At 36.4% G+C, this 21,575-nt stretch overlaps 1 non-coding gene across 1 annotated transcript; it reads right to left on the bottom strand.

The window, feature by feature from the left end:
* Positions 1 to 16,315: 16,315 nt before the first annotated feature.
* On the bottom strand, positions 16,316 to 16,419 carry LOC127745069 (small nucleolar RNA R71). The gene has a single exon (XR_008006259.1). It is a non-coding gene; the product is annotated as a small nucleolar RNA R71 (small nucleolar RNA).
* Between the last annotated feature and the right edge of the window lie 5,156 nt (positions 16,420 to 21,575).

Raw genomic sequence — 21,575 nt, 5'->3', positions numbered from 1 at the left:
GTTGCTAGGAAAGGTCTTCTTAGGATGAGAGTTGTACCCTTGTGCTCTTCCATTTCTAGCACTACAAGGTCAGGGGAAAAGGCAAATGGCCCAACCTTGACAATCATGTTCTCAATTACGCCTGATGGAATTTTAATGGAGCCATCAGTAAGTTGGAGACATATTCGGGTTGGTTTGACTTCTTCAGTCAAACCAAGCTTTCTGATAGTGGATGCATGCATCAGGTTGATACTTGCCCCAAGATCACATAAAGCTGTCTTGGTATAAGCATCCTCTAATGTGCATGGTATCATAAAGCTTCCGGGATCCTTAAGCTTCTCTGGTAAGCTTTTTAAAATGACTGCACTGCATTCTTCATTGAGAAAAACTTTTTCAGTCTCCCTTCAATCCTTGTTATAACTTAAGATTTCTTTCATGAACTTAGCATAAGAGGGTATTTGCTCAAGTGCCTCTGCAAACGAAATCTTTATTTCAAGAGTTTTGAGATAGTCTACAAAGTGGACAAATTTTTTATCCTATTTCGCTTGACAGAGTTTCTAAGGATAAGGCATCTTGGCTTTATATTCTTCAACCTTAGTTGCTGTAGGTTTATTTCCTACAGAAGTGGTTGGAGAAGCCTGCTTAAGGGGGTTGTTATCAGCACTTGCAGGTGTCTGATCTCTCATTGGCGTTAGAACGCTAGAATTGGGTGCTGTATGGGTGTTTAACGCTAGATTGCCACCCTTTTCTGGCGTTTGAACGCCAGAATTGGCTGCTGTATGGGCGTTTAACGCCGACTTCTGACCCTTTTCTGGGGTTTGAACGCCAGAATCATTCCTCTCTGGGCTCTTACTGTCCTCAGAGGGATTTTGGGCAGTGAATTAGTCATCCTCTGTCAGATGTTCCTTTCTTAGCTTCCTGCTGCTTTGAGTTGAGACATTCAATGTCTTTCCACTCCTTAAATGAACAGCTTGGCATTCTTCTATTATCTGTTTAGATAACTGCTGTTTTATCTGATTCAATTGTTTTTCCATATTCTGGTTAGCATCTTTGGTTTCTTGTAGCATCTCTTTAAATTATGCTAACTATTTTGTTATAGAAAATAGTTGCTGATTGAGTTCAGCAACTTGTTCTGGAGGACTAAGTTCAGTGGATACTACTTTATTCTCTTCTTTCATGGAGGACTCACTACTAAAGTACAGATGCTGATTTCTAGCAACCGTATCTATGAGCTCTTGAGCCTCTTCAATTGTTTTAATTATGTGTATCGATCCACCAGCTGAGTGGTCTAGAGACATCTGGGCCTTTTCTGTAAGCCCGTAGTAGAAGATGTCTAACTACACCCATTCTGAAAACATTTCAGAGGGGCATTTCCTTAGCATCTCTTTGTACCTCTCTCAGGCATTATAAAGAGATTCATTATCCTCTTGTTTAAAGCCTTGGATGTCTAGCCTTAGCTGTGTCATCCTTTTTGGAGGGAAATATTGATTCAGAAATTTGTCTAACAACTGTTTCCATGTTCTTATGCTGGCTTTGGATTGGTTGTTTAACCACCTCTTAGCTTGGTCATTTACAGCAAATGAAAACAGCAATAATATGTAGACATCCTGATCCACTTCCTTATCACGTACTGTGTCAGCAATTTCTAAGAACTGTGCCAGAAACTCAGTAGGTTCTTCTTGTGGAAGACCAGAATACTGGCAATTTTGCTGCACCATGATAATGAACTGAGGGTTTAGTTCAAAATTGCTGGCTCTGATGAGGGGTATACAGATACTACTCCCATATGAAGTAGTAATGGGGTTAGCATATGACCCCAGAGTCCTTCTGGACTGTTCATTTCCACTTAGGTCCATGATGGAGAAAGGGAGATGATGTAGATTGTAAATAAAAATTTTATTCCCACCCGCTTTTTTTTATTAAAGAAATTAAAATAAAGTAATTAAAAAGAAATTTATGCAAGTTTTGAAAATTAAGAAAAGAAAAAGAAATAAAAGAAATTAGAAAACTAAATTAATTAATTAATTAATTAAAAGGATTTGAAAATTTTGGTGTTGATTTTCGAAAAATGAAGAGAGAGAGTGGTTAGGAAGTTTTGAAAAAGATATGTCTTAAAATTAAAGATACTTGTAAGAAAATAAATAAAAGAAAAGATTTTGAAAAAGATATGATTTTAAAATTTTAAAGATTGAAACTTTCTTAACAAGAAAACACCAAACTTCAAATTTTTCAATCAAAATAATAAAATATGACAAGTAATTCAAAAATAAAAAAAAGAGAGCAAAAGATTTTGAAAAATTTTATAAAAGATTTTCGAAAGATATAAAAAGGAAAATTGAACAAGAATTTGTTTTAAAAAAGATTTAAAAAGATAAATTTTTAAAATTGGTATTTTGACTCGACTAACAAAAAACTACCAAATTTTAAAATTTTGACAAAGTCAACCTAAGGAATTCGAAAATGATGAGTAAAAAAAGTAAAAGATTGTTTTTAATTTAATGAGGAAAGAGAAAAATAATAAAATGACACCAAACTTAGAATTTTTAGATCAAAACAAAGAAAACAAAGAAGAAAACTTTGAATACTAAGATGAACACCAAGAACTCTTTGAAGATCAAGATGAACACCAAGAACAAATTTTGAAAATTTTTAAGGAAATAAGGACACAAAAATACCAAACTTAAAACATGAAATTAAACTCAAACAGAAGATTCAATTATTAGTTTATTGGTTTTTTTATCTATTTATTAAAATTTTTTGAAAAAAAATCTAGAAAAAGAAAACAAGGATTTTAAAATTTTAACAAAAACAATAATAAAAGACTCAAAGAAAAATTAAAGATTGATAAAGAAAAATAAGATTTTTTAAAAGAAAATAAAAGACTCAATTTTAGTGACTCTAAACCAAAAAAGATAAATTATTCCTAATCTAAGCAACAAGATGAACTGTCAGTTGTCCAAACTCGAACAATCCCTGGCAACGGCACCAAAAACTTGGTGTACGAAATTGCAATCACACCTTTGCAACTCTGCACAACTAACCAGCAAGTGCACTGGGTCGTCCAAGTAATAATTCCTTACGCGAGTAAGGGTCGATCTCAGGAAGATTGCCAGCTTGAAGCAAGCTATGGTTATCCTGTAACTCTTAGTCAGGAGATTAGTGATAAAAATGATTTCGTTTGTAAAAAGTAAAAGAGCATGAAATGAATGATACTTGTTATTCAGTAATGGAGAATAAGTTGAGGTTTCAGAGATGCTCTGTCTTCTGAATCTCTGGTTTCCTATTGTCTTCTTCTCCAAACACGCATGACTTCCTTCCATGGCAAGCTGTATGTTGGTGGATTACCGTTGTCAATGGCTACCATCCGTCCTCTCAGTGAAAATGGTTCAGGTAGGGTTTTTGTATGGCTAATCAACTGTCAAATCTCTCGTCTCGGATGAAAAATACCAGGCATAGCTACCGCACGGCTAATCATCTGTTGGTTCTCACTTGTGTCGGAATAGGATCTCTCCATCCTTTTGCACATTGTCACTGCACCAACATTCGTGAGTTTGAAGCTCGTCACAGTCATCCCGTCCCAGATCCTACTTGGAATACCACAGACAAGGTTTAGACTTTCCGGATCTTAGGAATGCTGCCAATTGGTTCTAGCCTCTACCACGAAGGTTCGGATCTCATGAGTCTAAATGCTCTGTTGTCAGGAGATGCAAGTCAAACCCGTGGATTAGAAACCCAAGAGATACGCACTCAAGCTGTCGCCCAATGACTACGTTGAGCTCGGATAGAATGGAAGTGGTTGTCAAGAACGCGTTCATAAATTTGAGAATGATGATGAGTGTCACGAATCATCACATTCTTCATATTGAAGTACGAGTGAGTATCTTAGAACAGAAGCAAGCGTGATTGAATAGAAAACAATTGCATTGATCCATTGAAACACAGCAGAGCTCCTCACCCCTACCTATGGGGTTTAGAGACTCATGTCGTTGAAAATATAATATGAGATGTAAAATGTCATGAGTTACAAAATGAATCTCTAAAAGTAGTTTTTATACTAAACTAGTAACCTAGGTTTACAGAAAATGAGTAACTAAGTGCAGATAATAGAAATCCACTTCCAGGACCCACTTGGTGAGTGTTTGGGCTGAGTTTTGAAGCTCTCACATGCATAGGAAATTCTTGGAGTTAAACGCTAGCTTGGGTGCCAGTTTGGGCGTTTGACTCCAGCTTTGGTGCCAGTTCCGGCGTTTTACGCCAGAAAAGGGTCTCTGGTTGGCGTTTAAACACCAGTTTGGACCATTTAATCTCGAGTAAAGTATGAACTATTAATATTGCTAGAAAGCCCAAGATGTTAGCTTTCCAACCCAATTGAGAGCTTGCCAATTGGATTTTTGTAGCTCTAGAAAAATGTGTTTGAGTGCAGGGAGGTCAGAATCCAACAGCATCTGCAGTCCTTTCTCAGCCTCTGAATTAGATAATTGCTTAGGTCCCTCAATTTCAGTTAGAAAAAACCTAAAATTACAGAAAAACACACAAACTAATAGTAAAATCCATAAATGTGATTTTTGAATAAAAATTAATAAAAATATAACAAAAAGTGACTAAAACATGCTAAAAACTATATAAAAATACTACCAAAAAGCGTATAAAATATCCGCTCATCACCTATGCCGCCGCCTTATCGTCAACCGTATCGCCTCACTCGCATCCACGAGATGCCCTTTGAGTCTTGTCCACACCAAATAATCAACATTAAGGTGATTAGTCTTAATATCTCAAGTCTAGTGCTTCAATTCGCCAAAAGTATGCTCATGAAAATTTATGCTATATATGTCAAGTAGACATCCTAAATAGCATATACACACAAAGCCAGAGTATGCTCAGAAGAATAGCCAGAGTACGCTCATGAATTGCTCTGATACCATAATGTAACACCCTACCACACAGAGCTTTACACCTTGTATGTAAAACAGAGGTGGCGATGCGCTACGACCTCTAAAGTAAAATATATACATAATATAGTTGAAAATGGTTTATATCTAGGAGCCATTTGAAGGAAAGTTAAACAAAAGCGTCAAACAGAAAAGTGCATTACTCATGCAAGCAATAAGCGTAAACCGGATAGAATAAGAGTAAAGTAAAACATAAATCCATAAGAGAAGAGTTCCAAGATGTAGATAACAAAGCTTCTGACTCGGCTCGCGAAGTTAAGACCGGTCAGAGTATATTTACATACATACTTATATACATGTGAAACCCAAAATACTATTTATAGAGCCTATTTCTCCAAGTCAACCTCTAAGAAGGACAAAACATAATATTTATATATAGTGGAGATATATAACTATATACATATGCATCTAAAACCCAAAATGGAACCCCAAACGGGTAGAGTTCTTTGCTTGCAGAAAGCTTCTAGTATGCCTCAGCGAGGTGCCTCACGTCGTTCATCTGAAAACCACAAATATGTATGGAGTGAGAACCGGAGGTTCTCAATATAGTAATGGTGTCCATATAACTAACATATAATGTCCCGAAAAAGCTAGAGGCGATCCTAAAACTTCCGACAACAGATCCAAACTTAAAACTAAAATTGAAAACAATAAACAGGGTAGGCTATCTAAGGTTCTTATTTCTAATTCATTTTCAAATTTATTATAACTCATTCATTCATAACCATATCCAGAGCAACATTACACAAAATCATCAACATGCATATACACTTCATCAATCTCCATAAAATTTACATTATTTCACCAACAACAACCTTAATTAGCCAAACCTCATAAATACCAACCAATCCTAAATCATCAACAATATCCTCATCTAAAAAATATCATCATTATCATTTATCAATCTCATATACCAAGTTAGATCCTCAAAATCATTAACCAACATACATATTAATCAATCTCAACCATCAACAACATCAACAATTCAATTCCTATCTTACGGTCAACTAACCTAAGTTTTCACGATACATTATATTTTAATTATGGAAAACCAAAACCATACCTTAGTCGATTCCTCCCTAAGCTCAAAACACTTCAATCATCCACCATTTCTCAAGCTCCAAAGCTCCAAATCCTCACCAACTGAATTTCCAGCTCCCAGGATTCAATTTCAAGCTTCCAGTATCCGACAATTTAACTCCAAAACACCCAATTCAATCTAATACAATCCAAATTCACTATAATTAACATAGAGTTTTCCTAATTAATGATTCATAGAGGGTGAAGTGGTTTCTTACTTTATCCCCTCAAAATTAGGGCAAAACCTAACAATAATCTATTGTTAGAGTACCCCTAAACTATCAAAATCACAAAATCTCTCAAGTTCCAAAACCTAAATCACGAACTGAAAAGGAGAGAACTGGGTAAGAAAATGTGATTTTCTTACCAAATTGTTTGATGGGTTTTGTAGAGAATTCTGAGATAAATACGTGGCCGCTGACGGCTCATCAATCGGAGCTCCAGATCAAAAGTTATGGAGGATTAAAATCAAATCAAGGGTTTTGAGATTTTGCTTGCATTCCTCCCAGCTCTTTTAGCGTGGAGAGTGATGGAACAAAGAATGAAATCTAGGTTGTGCCATTTATATGATGGCCCTTGGGCCCAGTTTTACCAGTTTAGCCCGTTCGGCCCAATCCTGTGCAAATTCTTTAAAATTGGTATCAAAATCTTATTTTAATTAGTTCTACCACATTAAATTATAAAATTTTATTTTCTAATTTTTTGAAATAATAATTAATTTATTTACTAATTAATTACTAATTTCTCAAATTTTACAATGCCTGCTTCTCTAGTAGTCTTTGGCCTCCTTGAGGGCAGCTCCGAGGTAATAGGAGAGGACGGGGCACCCGAGCTTGTTCGAGGAGGGTCAGAAACAAGGCAGACGTCCAGAGTAGGAATGACCTTCTGAGCGACAGGACCTAAGCCCGGCTTCTTTGGCGAAGGTCAGGAAGACGAGTCTCTGGCTTCTTAGTTCCGAAGATTACGGGCAGCCACCATTTTCTTGTTATTTCGGAGGAACCTCATAGAATAGGATTTTGAAGCCATCTCTAGGAAAAATAAGAAAACACCAGTTACCATAATAATGTATATATGACGCCAAAGTAAATGCACAAAGCTAGAGGTCGTAAACTACCTAACTCGAACCGGAGAAGACTGGTGTCCCCTAAGAATCTCTTTTTGTCCAAGTGAGGAGCTCGATCCCATCACTCTTTCAAAACACCAATAAAGGCTCGCTCCACCTCATCTATATTGTCTATGGTATACTTAACTACTACTATATTCTCTTGCCAACAAGGGGGAAAGATAGACTCATCACTCTCATCTAGAAAGAAAGGTCGGACATCATCTACAACCCGAATTTTAAAATAATGGTTTTTAGAGTTATGAAAGGACTCGTCAAAGATGGAGAAAACCTTCTTACTCTAGGTAGCATGAAAAGAGATCCAAGAAGCCTTTCCCTTCTACGTCCCGGGTTTGGTTAAGACAAAGAGATATAGAAAAAGACTAATAGAGGGTTAGACACCCAGCTCTTGACACAGAAGTTTAAAAATTTTCATAAACGCCCAGGAGCTAGGGTGAAGTTGGGAGGGAGCTACGTTACAAGTTCAAAGGATCTCAGTTTCAAACTCGGTGAAAGGAAGAGTAATGCCCAACTTGGTAAAAACGCAATCATACTCATAGAAAAAAGAACGTTCTGAATTATCTAAAGGAGGAAAACAAACCATCTCCTCAGGATCAGGGACAACTAACTCATAATCTTTCTCGTCTTCCCTATTGGTACAAATCCTATGAAATCTACAGAACTGCTCACAATACTCCCTATCTACTACAGTTACGCAGGCAAGGACTATATAATCTACCCAATTACAGAGGCTAGGAGCAACTTTGGTGGACACTTTTTTTAAGACAGAACGAGACATATAGTTATACCTACAATACAACAGCAAAAAAATCGCTACTACAAGCAGCTCGGTCAGGGGAAAAGAAGTCGGGTAAGACCTGAAAAGACTAAAGACCAACATTTTTTTCAAAACTTTTTTCAGCTAAAAGGCGCCCCTGCTATGCAACGTCATCACACCGCAGCGACACCTTTTGGGGGGCAACACAAACACAAACAACCAAAAGCAAAACAAGCACAACCCCTCAAAACTTCACAAAAAGTCGAAAATGAACCTTTTTTCTTTCACAAAGCAGTAGTCAAAGAGAAACAAAAAGTTTCAAGAATCAGCAAAGACAAGCAAAAAACCTTTCTCAAAAGTTCACAGAGAGTACGCAGTGAGCCAGCAACAAAATTAGTATCAAGCAACAAACCCACCAACATCATTCAAGAAGCAACACAAAAGACGAAGCCATTAAAGCACCTACCTGGATGAAGACGAAAAAAGGGACACGACAAAAAGCAAACAATGCGAACGATCCCTTCCAAGAGAGAAGCTTCCGATAAAGGAAATCTTGAGAACAAAGAGCAAACGAAGTGAAAATGGAGAAAGGAAACAAGTTCTTTCCACACAAACAGAGGAAGAAAGAAGTTCTTTTCATAGAGAAAGGAAACAGAGAAGAGTCGCAAAAATGAAGAAAAGAAAAAGCAGAAGGATCGCAAAAAGCTTTTATAAAGTAAAGAAAACAATAGCACAATAAATGCACTTTAAAAATGCACGCGGGATCAAGGAAACTGTCGTGCCAATCCAGCCCCTCATTTAAAGAGGGACAACGTTCAAAATCTCAAAAAATAGCAACCAAAAACCCGACTTACACAGGCAAAGTGCCCGACGTCCAGAGCCGAAGCCTCAGAATGCCCGAGTCCGGCTTATCGAAAAGGACAAGACTCGGGCAGGTGCACCGTTCATACCCTGGCCCAAACCTCCAGCCAGGCCCAATAAAGATAAAGGGACTAAGCCTTAGAAGGCGGTCTTTATCTCTTACCCGACCTCTTTGAAGAGATCGGACACTAACCAAGGGGGCCAAACCTTACCCACCTAATACAGGAAGGCGCCACTTTTAAAAGACCCAAAGTCTATCTCCTTCAAAAGATAGACTGTAACAAACTCCCCTAAATAAAAGATAAGATAAGATAGAACTCCTCAAGGAGGTCGCCAAACTCTACTATAAATATACTGGCACTCCCCAGGTATAACTCACGTTCTAATCTACTAAAAATCCGCCCAAAACCCTTTCTAATTTAAGCATCGGAGTCTGTTACAGGTACCACCCCCACCTCCTCACCAGGAGCTCGAACAGGTGACACCTCGACACTAAACAAGTCAGATGCTGCCAGTCAAAGGGACCTGGACCTCACGTTCAGGTCCAAATCAACGCTTCAGGTAATGCTCGGAACAATTATGAAAGCTTGATATATTAAAACACAAGTAATAATATATATGAGTTACTAATATAAATGACATTAGCAACATAACAATAAAAGATCTACAGTGAAGCATTAGAAAGCTACGTTTACCGAGAAGTATCGATATTTATTCATATCGATTTAATTGAACTCAAATAGTTATAAAATTAGTTTAATTACTTATAATAAAATAATTTCTAAAATAAGAAACTCTAATTTACGAAATGAATTATAACTTATTTATATTTATATTTTTAAAATTGTAGGTTGTTACATTGGATTTTAGGGGAGCGACAACCAATCTCATTTTCTTAAGTTCATTAGAAATCCTTAACCATCATTGTTTTCTTAAATTGAATTAATCAAATAAAGTTTCTAAATCAATTCAAAACCAAATCATACAAATCAGAAGTTCCGAACCAATGTCAAAACCAAAACCAATCCTAGTTTCATCCTTAAAATTAATTCTTTAACTTTCTCCAAGACATTGCAAAACGAAATCATTCAATCAAAATTTAATTCCTTTTAAAGTTCACTAAAACTCCTTCGAATAAAATTTTTAAGTCAAATTCAAAACATAAACCCTTCTCATATTTAAATCAACTTAAAAACATAATACTTCTTTTAAATAATTTAAAATCGTAAAATAATTCTTTTCTAAATAAATCGAAATCAAAACACATACTTTTCTTAAATGAATTAAACTCGAAACATAACTATTTTCTTAATAAATCAAAAATTAAATAATACAACTTCTCAAATCCAATCTTTTTCTAAATAACATTATATTTCAAACAAAGTCTTAAATTTTATAACAAAATTTCGGCAACATCTTTCCTAAAACTCAAACTTTGCCACCCTTCCCCGGTCCCATCCAAACCATTTCTCAAACTCTTTCAAATCGTTTCTAATAAATCAAAACTATTCCTAATATAAAAAAATTCTAAAATTAAACCAATTAAAAATGCAACCGCTTTGAAAATCAAACCTTTTCCATGTCTCAAAGCATGTCATCAATTTATTTCTTATTAAATCTCAATATCATCATCAAATCTCACCAATTCCACTTGATCACGAACAACATTCCAGTCCCGAATTCATCGAAATAACTCGGTTCTTAGCTACAGTTAAACTGACCGAACCCTAAACTAATCACAAATATCAATATATCACAAAAATTCAACATATATAATTTCAGTCAAATTCAATCAATAATCAATCAAACGAACATTCACTTATCAAATTCACATTCAATTATTATAAAATTACTAAACCTTACCTCCGTATTGAAATCACAACAACGGAAACTCCGAAGAAGCTTTCTGACCGAGCTACTAAAGAAGAAAACGTCAGAAATCATCTGTGCCTTCTAGAACTCCAATTAGCCGAACTCAAGGACTATGTCACCGTCAATTTCTACCGAACAGAAGTAACGCTAATGTGAAGAGAAAAAAAATATGAACAGTTTTATCGGATTAAATTTTGTATTGGAGTTACGGATCTCAAGAAATCCAATGCCAAAGGTTTGTGGCTTCCATGGAGTTTCTCGTGCTTTCTCTCTTTTCCTTTCTTGGCTTTGGTCAAAATGAAGGGAAGGATGAGATTAAATGTGATTATGTGTGTTATAAGGGCATGTGTCACATTAGGAGACACGCGTCATGCTTTTAAGCTGCAAAATCAGCGATTCAAGTTATAAATATCCTAAACAGATAATTATAAAAACTGGATATATTAAGACATAAGTAATAATATATATGAGTTACTAATATAAATAGCATTAGCAACATAACAATAAAATATATACGGTGAAGCATTAGCAAAGTTACATTCACTGAGGAGTATCGAGTTATAAAATTAATTTAATTGCTTTTAATAAAGTTATTTCTAAAAATAAGAAACTCTAATTTATGAAATGAATTATAACTTATTTATATTTATATTTTTAAAATTGTGGGTCATCACACTATAATTATAATAGAACCTAGATAATAATATTATTATTGTCAAGTCTGATATTTGTCGATATAAGTAATTATTGATATTTTTTATGAGTTTAGAGTTGCTAATACTTCATTAAATATCTTTCATTCTTAGGTTATTAATGTCATTTATATTAATAACTTATATATATTTAACTCTGTATATATTATTAGTAATGTTTTAAAATATTTGATTTTTATAATTACACGTTTAAGATATTTATAACTTGAACCGTTAACCAGTTTCAGAACTTGACACCTAGCCACTAAATCACCATTAATTGTATTCATTACTTAAGTTCTATTCTCTTTGGCCAGAGCCTTTAAGGGGACAAAAAGAAAGAAATGAAATGTGACTTGCATGCATATATATATATAAATATATAATCGTTACACATGTCACTTTCATTTATTAACCATGACATCTAATGAAAGTTTATCACCACATATCAAATATTAGAATTTGATACATCTTATTTCATTTGATTAAACTTTTGTCTCTCCTCTACAATAATAACGTTCAAATGTTCATTTAATGTGTTATACAAATGATACTATTTAATTGATTTTTTTTAAAATACTGTAGATATCAAAAAATGATACCAAAAAATATCTCATTAGAGTTACTCTTAAAATGTCATTTAAATTAAAAGTACTATATTTACCAAAGTTTTATAATCTCATCTAAATACAAACTCTTAATTCAACTAACAAAAATAAATTCATATATAAAATTATTATCACAGATGCATTATTATTCGCAAATACTTTTTGATTGATACTATCATAAGAAAAATCATAAAAGATATTGATCCAGCCATTACAAATCCAACATCATAACTCGGCATTACCAATCATAACTTGGCAAGATATGTTATAATTCGGCAAATTACGTTATACCTCGGTATCTTACGTTACAACTAGGCTCAACTGATTATGTCCTGAAATCAAAACGTCCAACATAACGTCAAAACCTAATCGTTGCTCTTCAATTCAGGAGACCAATAGAAATATAACCGACCTATCTCACTTCACCTATAAAGGCATTGTTCATGCCCAGGGTCGAGCTGTACGACCCGGGCTGATCAACGACAAATCGACCGACCTGTTCAGACCAGGACCACCCGACCTCTTTTTAAAAGAGGTCGGTCAAATCGCTAGAGGAGCCCAAAGCTGGTCCAAAATGAAGGAACACAGCCCAAATCTAAAGCTGGCCAAAGCCCAGGAAGATAAAGGTGGTTCCCTGATGAGCGAATAATTTATACGCTTTTTGGCATTATTTTTAGGTAGTTTTTAGTAGGATCTAGCTACTTTTAGTGATGTTTTTATTAGTTTTTATGTAAAATTCACATTTCTAGACTTTACTATGACTTTGTGTGTTTTTATGTGATTTTAGGTATTTTCTGGCTGAAATTGAGGGACCTGAGTAAAAATCTGATAGGAGGCTGACAAAGGACTGCTGATACTGTTGGATTCTGACCTCTCTGCACTCGAAATAGAATTTCTGGAGCTATAGAACTCCAAATGGCGCGCACTTAATTGCGTTGGAAAGTAGACATCGAGGGCTTCCCAGCAATATATAATAGTTCATACTTTATTCGGGTTTAAATGATGCAAACTAGCATTCAACGCCAGCTCCATGCTACATTCTGGAGTAAAACGCTAGAAACACGTCACAAACCAGAGTTAAACGCCAAAAACACATTATAACTTGGCATTTAACCCCAAGAGAAGCCTCTGCACGTGTAAAGCTCAAGCTCAGCCCAAGCACACGCCAATGTGGGCTCTAGAAGTGGATTTTTGCACTTAGACTTATTTCTGTAAACCCTAGTAGTTAGTTTAGTATAAATAGAACTTTTTACTATTGTACTAAGCGTCTTGTCTTTGGATTGATTTTTAATCAGTGTATGCGATTTTAGACCTCCATGGGGGCTGGCCATTCGGCCATGCATGGACCATCACTTATGTATTTTCAACGATGGAGTTTCTACACACCATAGATTAAGGTATGGAGCTCTGATGTACCTCGAGTATTAATGCAATTACAACTATTTTCTATTCAATTCATGCTTATTCTTATTCTAAGATATTCATTCGCACTTCAACCTGATGAATGTGATGATCCGTGACCATTCTCAACCTATGAACGCGTGCCTAACAACCACCTCCGTTCTATTTTCGATTGAATAAGTATCTCTTGGATTCCTTAATCAGAGTCTTCGTGGTATAAGCTAGAATCCATTGGCAGAATTCTTGAGAATCCAGAAAGTCTAAACCTTGTCTGTGGTATTCCGAGTAGGATTCAGGGATTGAATGACTATGACGAGTTTCAAACTTGCGAGTGTTGGGCATAGTGACAGACGCAAAAGAATCACTGGATTCTATTCCGACATGATCGAGAACCGACAGATGATTAGCCGTGCTATGACAGAGCATTTGGACCATTTTCACTGAGAGGACGGGAGGTATCCATTAACAACGGTGAAACCCAACACACAGCTTGCCATGGAAAGGAGTAAGAATGATTGGATGAAAGCAGTAGGAAAGCATAGATTCAAGAGGGATAAAGCATCTCCATTCACTTATCTGAAATTCTCACCAATGATTTACATAAGTATCTCTATCTTTATTCTACATTTTATTTACCTTTATATTCGAAAACCATTATAAATAATTGAATCCGCCTGACTGAGATTTACAAGATGACCATAGCTTGTTTCATACCAACAATCTCCGTGGGATCGACCCTTACGTAAGGTATTACTTGGACGACCCAGTGCACTTGCTGGTTAGTTGTGCGAAGTTGTGACAAAGTGTGATTCACGTTTGAGAGCTCCAAGTCTTTGGCGCCATTGTTGATGATCACAATTTCGTGCACCAAGTTTTTGGCGCCGTTGCCGGGGATTGTTTGAGTTTGGACAACTGACGGTTCATCTTGTTGCTCAGATTAGGTAATTTTCTTCTTATTTTCTTTTCAAAAAAAAAATTTCAAAAATCTTTTAAAATTATTTTTCTTTATTTATTTTCGTTTTTCCAAAAAGAAATTTTCGAAAAATACAAAAAAAATTTAATAAAATCATAAAACCAAAAATATTTTGTGTTTCTTGTTTGAGTCTAGAGTCAAGTTTTGAGTTTGGTGTCAATTGCATGTTTTTAAAATTTATGCATTTTTTTCAAAAAATCCATGCATGGTGTTCTTCATAATCTTCAAGTTGTTCTTGATAAGTCTTCTTGTTTGATCTTCATATTTTCTTGTTTTGTGTCTTTTGTTGTTTTTCGTATGCATTTTTGCATTCATAGTGTCTAAGCATGAAAATTTTCTAAGTTTGGTGTCTTGCATATTTTTCTTTCCTTGAAAATTTTTCAAAAATAAGTCTTGATGTTCATCTTGATCTTCAAAGTGTTCTTGGTGTTCATCTTGACATTCATAGTGTTCTTGCATGCATTCTTTGTTTTGATCCAAAATTTTCATGTTCAATTTTGTGTTTTTCTCTCTCCTCATTAAAAATTCAAAAAAATCAAAAAATATCTTTTCCTTATTTCTCTCATAAATTTCGAAATATTTGGGTTGACTTAGTCAAAAAATTTTAAAAATAAGTTGTTTCTTGTTAGTCAAGTCAATATTTCATTTTTAAAAAATGTTATCTTTTCAAAATCAAATCTTTTCTTTTTCCTTTTGTTATTTTAGAAAATTTTCTAAAATTGATTTTCAAAATCTTTTTGTTATCTTTATTTCATAATTTTCAAAAAAAAAAAACTTTACTAACAATTAATGTGCTTGATTCAAAAATTTGAAGTTTGTTACTTTCTTGTTAAGAAAGGTTCAATCTTTAAATTCTAGAATCATATCTTTTAGTTTCTTGTTAGCCAAGTAATCAATTTTAATTTTAAAAATCAAATCTTTTTAATTTCCTTTTCAAATCTTTTTCAAAATCTTATCTTTTTTTTTAATCATATCTTTTTAATCATATCTTTTTTAAATCATATCTTTTTCAAAATCAATTTCAAAAATCTTTTCTAACTCCCTTATCCTTTCAAAATTGATTTTCAAATCTTTTTCAACTAACTAATTGACTTTTTGTTTGTTTCTTTTCTTTTTCAAAACCATCTAACTACTTTTCTCTCTCTAATCTTCGAAAATCACCATCCAATTTTTCAAAATTCTTTTAATTAACTAATTGCTTCAAATTTTAATTTTAAATTTATTTCTTCTCTTAATTTTCAAAAATCAAAAATTATTTTTTAAAAATAATTTTCGAAATTTTCTCCCTCTCATCTCTTTCTATTTATTTTATTCATTCACTAACACTTCTCTTCATCTAAAAATTCGAACCCTCTCTTCTCCTTTATGTTCGAATTTTTCTCCTCCTTCTTCTATTCTTGTCTTCTTCTACTCACATAAAGGAATCTCTATATTGCGACATACAGGATTCCTCTTTCTTTTCTATTTTCTTCTTTTTTATATGAGTAGGAGCAAGGACAAGGATATTCTTGTTGAAGCAGATCCTGAACCTGAAAGGACTTTGAAGAAGAAGCTAAGAGAAGCTAAAGCACAACAAATCAGAAAAAACCTTACAGAGAATCTTGAAAAAGAAGACATGGCCGAACCCAATAACAATGGTGGAGGCACAAGGAGGATGCTTGGTGATTATACTACACCTACTTCCAATTTTTATGGAAGAAGCATCTCAATCCCTGCCATTGGAGCAAACAATTTTGAGGCGAAGCCTCAACTAGTTGCTCTAATGCAACAGAACTGCAAGTTTCATGGACTTCCATCAGAAGATCCCTATCAGTTTTTAACTGAATTCTTGCAGATCTGTGATACTGTTAAGACTAATGGAGTAGATCCTGAAGTCTACATGCTCATGCTTTTTCCCTTTACTGTAAGAGACAGAGCTAGAATATGGTTGGACTCACAACCTAAAGATAGCCTGGACTCTTGGGATAAGCTGGTCATGGCCTTCTTGGCCAAGTTCTTTCCTCCTCAAAAGCTGAGCAAGCTTAGAGTGGATCTTCAAACCTTCAAGCAAAAAGATGGTGAATCCCTTTATGAAGCTTGGGAAAGATACAAGTAGTTGACCAAAAAATATCCTTCTGGCATGCTTCAAAGTGGACCATTTTAGATATATTCTATGATGGTCTATCTGAGCTTTCTAAGATGTCACTGGAGCATTCTGCAGGTGGATCCATTCACCTAAAGAAAATGCTTACAGAAGCTCAAGAACTCATTGACATGGTTGTAAATAACCAATTCATGTACACCTCTGAGAGAAACCCTGTGAGTAATGGGACGCCTCAGAGGAAGGAAGTTCTTGAAATTGATACTCTGAATGCCACATTGGCTCAGAACAAAATGTTGACTCAACAAGTCAACATGATTTCTCAAAGTCTGAATGGATGGCAAAATGCATCCAACAGTACTAAAGAGGCATCTTCTGCAGAAGAAGCTTATGATCCTGAGAACCCTGCAATGGCAGAGGTGAATTACTTAGGTGAACCCTATGGAAACACCTATAATTCCTTATGGAGAAATTATCCAAATTTCTCATGGAAGGATCAATAAAAGCCTCAACAAGGCTTTAATAATGGTGAAAGAAACAGGTTTAGCAATAGCAAGCCTTTTTCATCATCTTCTCAGCAACAGACAGAGAATTCTGAGCAGAGCACCTCTAGCTTAGCAAACATAGTCTCTGATCTATCTAAGGCCACTTTAAGTTTCATGAGTGAAACACGGTCCTCCATTAGAAACTTGGAGGCACAAATGGGTCAGCTGAGTAAGAAAATCACTAAAACTCCACCTAGTACTCTCCCAAGCAATACAGAAGAGAATCAAAAAAGAGAGTGCAATGCCATTGATATAATCAACATGGCCGAATGCATAAAAGAGGAGAAGGACGTGAATCCCAGTGAGGAAGACCTCCTGGGACGTCCTCTGAATAAAAAGGAGTTCCAAACTGAGGAACCTAAGGAATCTGAGGCTCACCTAGAGACCATAGAGATTCTATTAAACCTCTTTTTACCATTCATGAGCTCTGAGAACTATTCTTCCTCTGAAGAGGATGAAGATGTAACTGAAGAGCAAGTTACTCAATATCTAGGAGCCATCATGAAGCTGAATGCCAAGTTGTTTGGTAATGAGACTTGGAAAAGTGAACCTCCCTTGCTCATTAGTGAACTAAATACATGGGTTCAGCAAACTTTGCCTCAAAAGAAACAAGATCCTAGTAAATTCTTAATACCCTGTACCATAGGCACCATGAACTTTGAGAAAGCTCTACGTGACCTGGGGTCAGGTATAAATCTGATGCCACTCTCTGTAATGGAGAAACTGGGGATCTTTGAGGTACAAGCTGCAAGAATCTCATTAGAGATGGTAGACAAGTCAATAAAACAAGCTTATAGATTGATAGAGGACGTGTTGGTAAAGGTTGAAGGCCTTTACATCCCTGCTGATTTCATAATCTTAGACATTGGGAAGGATGAGAATGAATCCATCATCCTTGGAAGACCCTTCCTAGCCACAGCAGGAGCTATGATTGATGTTGACAGAGGGGAGCTAGTCCTTCAATTGAATGGGGACTACCTTGTGTTTAAAGCTCAAGGATCTCCCTCTGCAACCATGGAAAAGAGGCACAATAAGATTCTCTCAATACAGAGTCAAACAAAGCCCCCACAATCAAACCCTAAATTTGGTGTTGGGAGGCCACAACCAAACTCTAAGTTTGGTGTTGGGAGGTCCCAACAATGCTCTGAACATCTGTGAAGCTCCATGAGAGCTCACTGTCAAGCTATTGACATTAAAGAAGCGCTTATTGGGAGGCAACCCAATTTTTATTTATCTATATTTCTCTTGTTCTTTTATGTTTTATTAGGTTTATGATCATGTGGAGTCACAAAACAATTACAAAAATTAAAAACAGAATCAAAAATAGCAGAATAAAAAGCACACCTTGGAGGAGGAACTCACTGGCGTTTAAACGCCAGTAAGGAGCATAGAGCTGGCGTTTAACGCTAGAAAGAAGCATCAGACTGGCGCTAAATGCCAGAAGCAAGCATCGAAGTGGCGTTCAACGCCAGAAACATGCTGCAGATTGGCGTTGAACGCCCAAAACAAGCATGGAAGTGGCGTTTAACGCCAGAAACATGCTGCAGTCTGGCGTTAAACGCCAGGATTGCATAAAGAAGGCGTTTACACACCTAATTGGTGCAGGGATGATAAATCCTTGATACCTCAGGATCTGTGGACGCCACAGGATCCCCACCTACCCCACTTCTTTCTTCTTCACACAATCCAATACCACTATACCCCTCACCAACCACCTCAATCTCTCTTTCCCATCACCCCTTCACCAATCACATCCATCCACTCTTCCCCATAAACCCCACCTACCTTCAAATTCAAAATCTCTTTCCCACCCAAACCCACCCTACATGACCGAACCCAACCCTCTCTTCTCCCTCTTGGCCGAATACACCTCTTTCTCCATCTCCTCCATTTTTTCTTTTTCTTTGTCTATTCTTTCTTCTTTTGCTCGAGGGCGAGCAACATTCTAAGTTTGGTGTGGTAAAAGCATAGCTTTTTTTGTTTTTTCATAACCATTTATGGCACCTAAGGCCGGAGAAACCTCTAGAAAGAGGAAAGAGAAGACAAAAGCTTCCACCTCCGAGTCATGGGAGATGGAGAGATTCTTCTCAAAGGTCCATCAAGACCACTTCTATGAAGTTGTGGCCAAGAAAAAGGTGATCCCTGAGGTCCCTTTCATGCTCAAGAAAAATGAGTATCCAGAGATCCGACATGAGATCCAAAGAAGAGGTTGGGAAGTTCTTACCAACCCTATTCAACAAGTCAGAATCTTAAGTGTTCAAGAGTTCTATGCAAATTCATGGATCACTAGGAACCATGATCAAAGTATGAACCCGAATCCAAAGAATTATCTTACAATGGTTCAGGGGAAATGCTTAGATTTCAGTCCGGAAAATGTAAGGTTGGCATTCAACTTGCCTATGATGCAAGAAGACGCACGCCCCTACACTAGAAGGGTCAACTTTGATCAAAGGTTGGACCAAGTCCTCACATACATATGTATGGAAGGAGCTCAATAGAAAAGAGACTCAAAAGGCAAGCCGGTTCAATTTAGAAGACTGGACCTTAAGCCTGTGGCTAGAGGATAGTTGGAGTTCATTAAATGTTCCATCATCCCCACTAGCAACCGATCCGAAGTAACTGTGGATCGGGCCATCATGATCCATAACATCATGATTGGAGAGGAAGTAGAAGTTTATGAAGTCATCCCTCTAGAATTCTACAAAGTAGCCGAAAAGCCCTCCACCTTAGCAAGGCTAGCTTTTTCTGATCTCATTTGCCATCTATGCTACTTAGCTGGAGTTGTCATAGAAGGAGACATCCTCATTGAAGAGGAGAAGCCCATCATTAAATAGAGGATGGAGCAAACAAGAGAGCCCATTCATGGATCTCAAGAGACACATGAGGAAGCTCATCATCAAAAAATCCCTGAGATACCTCAAGGGATGCATTTTCCTCCAAACAACTATTGGGAACAACTCAACACTTCTTTAGAAGGATTGAGTCATGACATGACCAATTAAGGGTGGAACATCAAGAGCACTCCATCATTCTCAATGAGATTAGAGAAGATCAAAGAGCTATGAGAGAGGAGCTACAAAGGCAAGGAAGAGACATAGAGGAGGTCAAGGACGCCATTGGTCCTTTAAGAAGAAGGCGCCACCATCAATAAGGTGGACTCATTCCTTAACTTCCTTGTTCTGATCTCTCTATTTTTTCGGTTTTTTGAGCTTCATGTTTGTCTATGTTTGTGTCTTTATTACATGATCATTAGTGTCTAGTGTCTATGTCTTAAGGCTATGAATAATTCCAGGAATCCTTCACCTTTCTTAAATGAAAAATGTTTTTAATACAAAAGAACAAGAAGTACATGAGTTTCGAATTTATCCTTGAAATTAGTTTAATTATATTGATGTGGTGACAATACTTTTTGTTTTCTGAATGAATGCTTGAACAGTGCATATTTTTTATCTTGTTGTTTATGAATGTTAAAATTGTTGACTCTTGAAAGAATGATGAACAAAGAGAAATGTTATTGATAATCTGAAAAATAAAAAAATTGATTCTTGAAGCAAGAAAAAGTAGTGAAGAACAAAGCTTGCGAAAAAAAAGTGGCAAAAAAAATTTAGAAAGAAAAAAAAAAGAAAAAGCAAGCAGAAAAGCCAATAGCCCTTAAAACCAAAAGGCAAGGGTAAAAAGGATCCAAGGCTTTGAGCATCAATGGATAGGAGGGCCCAAGAAAATAAAATTCAGGCCTAAGCCGCTAAATCAAGCTGTCCCAAACCATGTGCTTATGGCATATAGGTCCAAGTGAAAAGCTTGAGACTGAGTGATTAAAGTCGTGATCCAAAGCAAAAAGAGTGTGCTTAAGAGCTCTAGACACCTCTAATTGGGGACTTTAGCAAAGCTGAGTCACAATCTGAAAAGGTTCACCCAATCATGTGTCTGTGGCATTTATGTATCCGTTAGTGTTCATACCCTGGGTCGAGCTATCCGACCTGGGATGATCAAAGACAAAGCAACCGACCTCTTCAGGCCAAGCGGACCGACTTCTTCATAAAGAACTCGACTGAATCAATAAAGAAAGCCCAATAAAGGGCCCGGGTAGAGGAACACGACTCAAATCCTAAGGTAGCCCAAGCCTATAGAGATAAAGGCGGTTCCGTTGAAGATACGCTGACCTCAACTCAAAGATAAAAGATAAAGATAAGATAACTAACTTATCTTATCCAAAAGGTCACATCTCACCATTATAAATACACTGGAGCACCCAGGTATAACTCATACTCTAATTCTACTCAATACCTGCTTAATACCCTTGCTAACTTAAGCATCGGAGTCCCTTGCAGGTACCCCCACCCTCCGAGGACAAGGGAATCAGCACCACCACCAAGTCCAACAAGTCGGACACACAGCTCCGGCTGTCTCCTACCAGCCGGACACGTTAGCACCGACTAGTACAGAAGATGTCGTTCGAGATCGACCTCTAGTTTCAGGTAACCATCGGAACATTGGCGCCATTGCCGAGGACCCTGGAAGTCATCCCATCATCATGGCGGACGACCATGACAACGACCACAATTCAGATCTGGAGGATCGAACACCGCACAAAAACGCGGATGTCACGCTACAAAACACTCCGGAAACCAACAAAGACAAAGACTCACCAAATT

This window comes from Arachis duranensis, chromosome 2 (genome assembly GCF_000817695.3).
Source record: "Arachis duranensis cultivar V14167 chromosome 2, aradu.V14167.gnm2.J7QH, whole genome shotgun sequence".
Classification (NCBI taxonomy): Eukaryota; Viridiplantae; Streptophyta; class Magnoliopsida; order Fabales; family Fabaceae; genus Arachis; species Arachis duranensis.
This window is presented reverse-complemented; position numbering and strand designations above follow the sequence as displayed.